Raw genomic sequence first — 8,028 nt, 5'->3', positions numbered from 1 at the left:
CTCTCTTAAAACTTATTATTATTTTTATTTTTCTAAATTAGTAAGTTTTGATTTGATTTGTGGGGACAAAAATATTTATAGAGCTCTTTATAACAATATTTGTAGATATTTACTTTATTTCTATAATACTCTTTATAACTTAATTCTTTAGAACTGATATGATGCATACAAAGGTGACATAGTAAGGTCTTCTACCCAAAAAGATCTTTTCCATGGAAACCAAATCACTTGGATGTGTGCAAACGAGGTAGCCAAATTTATCTTATGAAAAAAGAGAATCTTTTTATTTATTTTTATTTTTTTTTTTTTTTAATTTTATGTCGTATTTCGTTTATATTAGTGGAACCTTGTAGAACATGAATTTTCATCCAAAATCTTCAAAACTTGAGAGAATTTTTTTGTGCATAAAAAAGTCAATCCAAAATTTCACATAATTCATATATGATCAATCGTAGAATATTATGTGTATTGAGTCATCTCAAATTTACAAAAATACCCATATTAGGGGAAGCTCTCAAAAAACATGCTTCTTGTTATTGGTCAATCCAAAATGTTGTTAAATTGGGAATTCACATTTTTGTTTGACAAAGAAAGAAAAGGTTTTCAAAACTTTAATCCACCATCACTAGGGAGTGGATCCTCTGCAGTATATTTTCCTATGAGTCATGATAATCTGACTACCCCACATGACATATACTCAATCGACAACCTGACGTGACAAGTTCGAGAATTGTAGGAATTGTAGATGTGCACTCATCGGGATACATGATTCCTTGAGATACACTTTTTTATGGGGAAGTGCAGCCAAGTATCCCAAAGAGCGTAATCTACGATTCCAAACTTGTCGCGTCAGGGTAGTCGATTAAGTTTGCCATGTGGGGTGGTCAAATTATCACGACACTTTCCCTATAGTGAAGTTTTAATTGTAGAGAAAGACATATTTAAAAGAAAAATTAATGAGTGATTGTTTACTCACAAACCAACACTGTTTTGACCAGTGGCACTAATGACATAAGCAATAATAAGAGAATTTTTCCCTCTTGCCCATAGTAAAAAATTGAAATTTTCTAATATGATCATCTTCTCGGATTAAAAAATATGACCCAATACAAAAGTGTTGTAGAGGATGAAATTCTATGAATTTCAAAAAATTAAAAAAATCTAATTTTCACCGTTCTATTTTAAGTTTAAATTTGAGTGCTCGGTAACCATCCATTTTCAATACCGTTGATCAAACTTGAATTTTTCTTTTTTTCCTTTTAGCATGAGATTTTTCATGAAATCTAGAAGATTGTCGTGTTCGATTGCCAATATGATAATCCATATTGTCATATAAGGATTATGGTGTAGATTAAATTTAAAAAAAAAAAAAAATCTTTTAAACCTGAAAAAAGATTTTGAAAATGGACACCCCCCTAAACTTCAATTTTTTAACGGATGGATTTTTTATGAGTATGGTAGGTGGTAATTCGTTAACCGTCAAAATCCACTAACGGAGGATCCGCTCCCCCGTCAATAAATGGCCAAAGTACCTAATAAAAATCTAATTCTAATCAAAGAAAGTACGTACAAGTATATTAGAACCCAAAACTCCCTCGTGACCCTACGTTCCCTTGCCTTTTACCTCTAACCTTTTATAATTAACGCCGTCAACTTTCTGTCCAAAAGAAATCAAACTCAACTAATTATAATTTAAAAGTTTCAACAACAAACACCACTACCACTCTTTAAAAGGCAAACATAAGTATAACTGCTTCTCTCTGGTTTATACACAGAGCCATAAACTTCTCTCCCATTGGAGCTTAATTAAGGCCATTTTTTTCTCTCTCTTTGTTTCTTTATAGAGAAATAAATTCTCAGTTTGTAGGGGTAGTTTTGGTATTTGTTTGTGGGGGGGTTGTTGATGGGATTATGTGTCAAGAAGGGTTTGACAGCAATTGTTGTGGCCTGGTTAGCAGTCTCTGATGGGTTGTTTGTGGTCGTTAATGGAAGTTTCAATTACAAAGATGCTCTAACGAAGTCCCTTATATTCTTGGAAGCACAGAGATCAGGAAAACTCCCTCCAAACAATAGGCTTTCTTGGAGAGGAGACTCTGCTCTTGATGATGGTAAACTTGTCAATGTTAGTCTCTCTTCCTGAGGGAATGTTTTCTAAGATATTACGATTGTAAATGTACAATTACACATTTCATAAGGAAATCAATTTTCCGTCTACCTCTTAAGAAAATGATTTTCTGGTCAGGTTGGGAAAACTCTGATGTATTTATACCACGATTACCCCAAGCCCCAAAACTATTTTTTTTTTTTTAACTTTTTTTAACATTCTCTAACTGCAATCGAATATGGGCAAATATTTTAAAATTTATTTTATGGATCATTAGAATGTTTTTCTTCCAATCGTACATAACCTTGTATAATATTTATATATAAGCTCCTCAAGAAGGGTAGGTCAAGTGTTCGAAACCCCACAGAGAAATGAATCCCTCCATGGTCTGCTTGACCCTCGACCCAAACAGTTGCACGTAGGACTTTTTGAGGTGGCAGTGCGTGTGACCATGGGATTAGTCTGTATATATGGACTAGAGTTTGTCAATGCCAACACGGGTTAAGGATATTATATTGGAAAAGAGTAGTAGAGGAAAGACAATAGAATTAAAATTATCTATGAAATTCTTAACGAGATTAAAATCATTAAATCCTATCCCCTCTTTCTGTAGGCGATTAAGGGTTGTGTTTTATTATATAGATTTGCTAATGCCACGAGAGGTTGGTTTTTTATTTGTCCAGTTGGACCTAGCTGGGGGATATTATGATGTAGGAGACAATGTGAAGTATGGGCTCCCCATGGCTTTCACCATTACGACCCTCTCCTGGGCTGCAATCTTTTACTGTGCAGAGTTACAAGCAACCGGGGAATTGCAAAATCTTCGATCTGCTATCCGTTGGGGAACAGATTATTTTCTCAAAGCTAGTGCTAAACGTAATCGTTTTTGGGTTCAGGTGAGACCTCCATCTACTTTGTTCCTATTTTCACAGCATCATCATCATTAATGAAGTCTATATATCCCAAGGAATAATTGTGGTCAATTAAATGAATCTTGTTCCCATTCTACTTTGTCCAGAACCATGACTTATGTTATTAAAAGAGTGTTCATATTCGCTTTTACTATCTTAATCCACCTTCTTTCGGATTTTAATTCTTTCACTCTTGGCTTTGATACGAAGCGGGAGGTATTCCTATCGCTCAAGTCCAAGCTCATAGCTTGTTTCAGCCTTTGTTGATCATGCTCAAATTATCACTGTCATTTTTCTCTTATTATATCTCGTATTTGAACTAATATATTTTCTCGAATGCATTCATTTCTAATTTCATATTTCCTGGCTTCTACTTAACATCCTCATCTCTGTTACACTCAATTTATTAACAATTTAACATGATGCCGCTTGATTGCAAAACATTCAACTCCTTAAAATAATTTTAATTTATAAGATAATTTTCAGCTCATTATAAGAACATTTGTAAACCAAAGGGCTAGGGTCTGGGACTGTCAATTAATGGATCCATTTTGGATTAGATCCGCGTTGATTTGGGATCAATCCAATTAGAATGCGAACTTATGGGATCAAGTCGTATTCGGATCAGATTTTTATCAAATCTCAATTTTGGATCCAAATCTGGTGTGATGACAATTGGATCAAGCCAGATCAGATTTTTTAACAAATCTGAAAGAGTTTTGTATGTGTTTTTGATAAAAGTTGGAGACCCAGTTATGGATCATCAATGTTGGGTGAGACCCGAAAACATGGATACACCAAGAATTGCTTTAAAGATTGATGAGAACCAACCAGGAACAGAGATTGCTGCCGAGACATCTGCAGCAATGGCTGCTTCTTCAATTGTGTTTAGGAGATTAGATCGTGTTTATGCTCGTCGTCTCCTCAACAAAGCCAAATTGGTAAGATAGTTGAGCTGACTTCACTCTAATATCTGAATTATTAGCAAACTTTAATTTTTTTATTAATAAAAGTTTATTTTATGCAGCTCTTCGAGTTTGCCAAATCACATAAAGGAGCTTATGATGGTGAATGTCCATTCTATTGCTCTTATTCTGGCTATAACGTATAATCTCTCTCTCTGTCAAGTGGTGTAAACATTTGAAGGATGTTTGGTTGCAACTATATTTCTATTCCAGGGTAATCATAAACCGTTTTTCCATGTTTTATGTGCCTTGGGAATATGTAAATGCATTTATCTGAAAAGGATGGTTTACACTAGATTAGAATTAATGGTTTGGGATCAATCAGATAAGAATCAAATCTTGAATTGATCTTACACATGTTTGATTGGGTTCTTATCAGAAATAAATATTTGGACTCAAGAATGATTACAATTAGATTGGATCTAGATCAGATCATGATTTGAAATATACGAAATATGGATGTACGCAATATATCAAACCATTTCTAAAATGAACTTATATATTTTCGCATATGGTCATTAGAGAATTAAGACATAGTTGACCTAAAATTGATCCGATAGGTTATCAAATTGGATATCGATCCAGACCCAAAGTTATTGTATCAGATTACAGGTTTGATATGATTTGTGGATAACTGGGCTTATGTTTACACACCCACTAATGTTATATATAGAATCGTGATGATTTGACTATCCCACGTAGCAAACTCAACTGACTACCCTGACATGACAAGTTCAAGAGCTGTAGATTTGCACTCCTCGAGATACAAGGCTGCAATTCCTCATAAAAAGTGTATCTCAAGGGAATTGTGTTTTTTGAGGAGCGCAGATCTTCAGATTCCAAACTTGTCACGTCAAGTAATTGATTGAGTATGCCACGTTGGAATATATATATATGGGTCCCGTTCAACACCCTACGCATTACCCTACACTTTACCCTACGTGTTTTGTCCTGCATGGGTTAGAAGTTTTAGAATGGGCTGATTTTTGGTGAGGATGATATTTGGTAAAGCGTAGGGTAAAGTGTAGGGTGTTGAACATTTCCATATATATATATATATATATATATATATATATATATATATATATATATATATTCCGATTTCCAACAATATGATGATGTATGGTTGTATAGTGAGGAAACGATGTTAAGGACATAATTATAACATGTGAGACTCCATTATAACATGTGAGACTTTGACTGGTTTTGATCCAAAGGTCGATAAGTGACTGCTAATATGATTTGTATAAGTAATAAGGTTAAGTTAATTAATGGAGGTTTGGTTGGATGTTGCAGGATGACCTATTGTGGGCCGCATCATGGCTATACATTGCTACAAGAAAGCCCATATATTTACAGTACATCCAAGAGGAGTCAATCAGCGCAAACGTGGCTGAGTTTAGTTGGGATCTAAAATATGCTGGAATCAACTACTTTTATCAAACGTAAGATAACAGGATCAACGGTGCTGATTTACTCAGAGATTTGCTACTTTTTTCTATTCTAATAAAACCAAATAGCTAACTAATTTACAGTTGTATTTTAAAGGAGAGAATTCTCTTGACAACTTCAAGAAACAAGCTGACAATTTTGTATGCTCAGTACTTCCAGATAGTCCTCATCACCAAATTTACATCTCTCCAGCTTCTCTCTCTCTCTCTCTCTCTCTCAGAAATATAAATTAAAAATAAAAAAATGTTATCTTAATAAATTGGATTCATGATAAGAGTTGGATAAAAAAAATAGTTTTTTTTTTTTTTTTTCAATAATTTAATTTGAATTTTACACCATTAATTAGGATAAGTTGTAGATAATGATGTTGTTAGTGAATTCATCTTAATAAACATTCAAGTATGTTTTATATGTGATTTTATCAAATCACTTTATGACACGTGTTCTCATTCCTGCCATTGGATTTCAGGTGGACTGACTCACCTAAGAGATGGGGCCAACACACAATACGTTACAAGCACTGCTTTCTTATTCAGTGTGTACAGCGATTTGCTCGCCAAATACAACCAAAAGGTCACCTGTGGGAACCAACAGTTCGATTCCGCCCACGTCATGGCCTTCGCTAAGCAACAGGTGCGATGCCTCAAATGCTAAGATGCGCATGTGTGTGCCATATAACCAAGGGCTTCTAATTAGGCCTGTTGGCCCATACGATCCACAAAAACATGGGCTAGGGCTTTTATCTTGAACTCACAATGTAGGGCTGGATTTAGTGCAGCCCACTTGTTTAGGTTAGTAATAAACTCAACAGAGCCCAGATCAGGCCCATCAGTTGACAGCCCAATATATATTAAGGGAAATTTTATTGACACGCCAATAATCTCTAAGGGAGGACCAATTACAAAAAAAATTGGAAAAAAAAAAACCATTTTGGGCACCCCTTGCGACTCTGAAGACTCACTCCATTGAATTGAATTCGGTGATGGGAGAGAGATTGGCGAATAAGAAGGAGAAAAATAATTTATTATCATTTAAGCTGATGTGATGTGGATTAATTATTTATTTTTGTTGATAAAACAGATGGATTATTTGCTTGGTAAGAACCCCTTAGGAAGATGTTACATGGTTGGTTTTGGGAACAATCCACCAAAACAGCCTCATCATAGGTGCCAAAGTTGAGCAGCAACACACAAGTCAATTGTGCCATGAGCTTCGTTAATTGGTTCATCAAAAATAACCCCAACCCAAATGTGCTAACTGGTGCCATGGTTGGTGGGCGCGATCGATATGATAACTTTGATGATCAACGTTGGGACTCCTCCAAGCTTGAACCTGCCACATACATCAATTCCCTGGCTGTTGGGATACTTGCCAAACTCGCCACGCATCATGTGTAACATATGATTTATCGTCTGTCTTTAGTATCAAATAATGTTATTTATTATATGGTACTAAAGAAAGGTAAATAACTGTTCAAATTGAATTATAGATATTTGGCAAGCTCAATAGGAAAGTAATTTTTTTTTTAGGATATTAACTACTTTTAATTTATAACTGCATTTTAGTTAGATGAAAGTTAGTAACGCTCATTGTACTAAAATTGTAACTTTTTGGTCGCAATTTCTTCTATGATTGTTAATTATTATTATTTTTTTTTCCAATATTTATTCATTTGAGGTATAATTGAATTTTCCATCGAACCTAAACTGTACAGAGGTTAAAAGCAAATGTTTAGGTCTTCCAAATTTTGGTGTCGAACCACTTCATTTTGCCTTCGATCTCGTTATAATATCTAATATATTATTATATAATAGGTTTCGAATAAGAAATGATCTAGAGTTGTTTTGAAATCTGTAACCATTTGATAGTAAAATTTTATCCGAATTTGAATCCAAAATTTCAAATAATAATTCATTATTTGAATACAAATAAGATTCGAATAATGGACTATCCATAAGCACAACACAAATGAGACTGTTTGATGTTTAATTAGAGTAATTTTGCAATTTGTAATTGTGGATGGGTATTTGGCCCCAAATGTGATGGAGCTACAAACGTAAATGTGTGTAGGACACATAAAATAGGGGGTTCCACACCTTTTGTTCTTGTTTTTCTATCACTTTTGGGATATCAAGCATATCACCCTCAGCCCTTTATATAAATGAATATGTTGCGGTAGAAGCACCAAACTTTATCGGCTGCTCTATATGTGATCTATAACGATGTGTTGTCCCATGCCAATCCCCGGGATTCAATATGATGGCAACATATAGATATATACACTATGGATAGCGACTAGGGGTGCAACTTGGTTCGATTTGAGATCAAACTTGAATCGAATTGACATATATTGGTTACACTAAATAAAAATCAGAATCAAACCAACCCAAACTAAAGTCGATTTGGTTTTGTTCAGTTCACAGATTGCCAATATTATATAAATTGTAGGTATATTTTTTAATGAAAATACAAACATAAAATATCATACAATAAATAAAAAATCTATCCATAAAAAGTCATTAGTTTATTCATAAAAGATTATTAATCTATGTCCTAACTTCTAAAATAATTCATAACAATTATTATATACATATAT

At 34.0% G+C, this 8,028-nt stretch overlaps 1 pseudogene across 1 annotated transcript; it reads left to right on the top strand.

The window, feature by feature from the left end:
• Positions 1 to 1,725: 1,725 nt before the first annotated feature.
• On the top strand, positions 1,726 to 7,082 carry LOC147397696 (endoglucanase 16-like; annotated as a pseudogene). Its single transcript, XR_015180615.1, has 8 exons — positions 1,726 to 2,122; positions 2,788 to 2,986; positions 3,733 to 3,956; positions 4,043 to 4,120; positions 5,277 to 5,425; positions 5,516 to 5,621; positions 5,899 to 6,065; positions 6,513 to 7,082. The product of XR_015180615.1 is annotated as an endoglucanase 16-like (transcript).
• Positions 7,083 to 8,028: the final 946 nt, after the last annotated feature.

This window comes from Akebia trifoliata, chromosome 8 (assembly GCF_017979445.1).
Source record: "Akebia trifoliata isolate Shusen 1 chromosome 8, ASM1797944v1, whole genome shotgun sequence".
In the NCBI taxonomy this organism is placed as follows: Eukaryota; Viridiplantae; Streptophyta; class Magnoliopsida; order Ranunculales; family Lardizabalaceae; genus Akebia; species Akebia trifoliata.
This window is presented reverse-complemented; position numbering and strand designations above follow the sequence as displayed.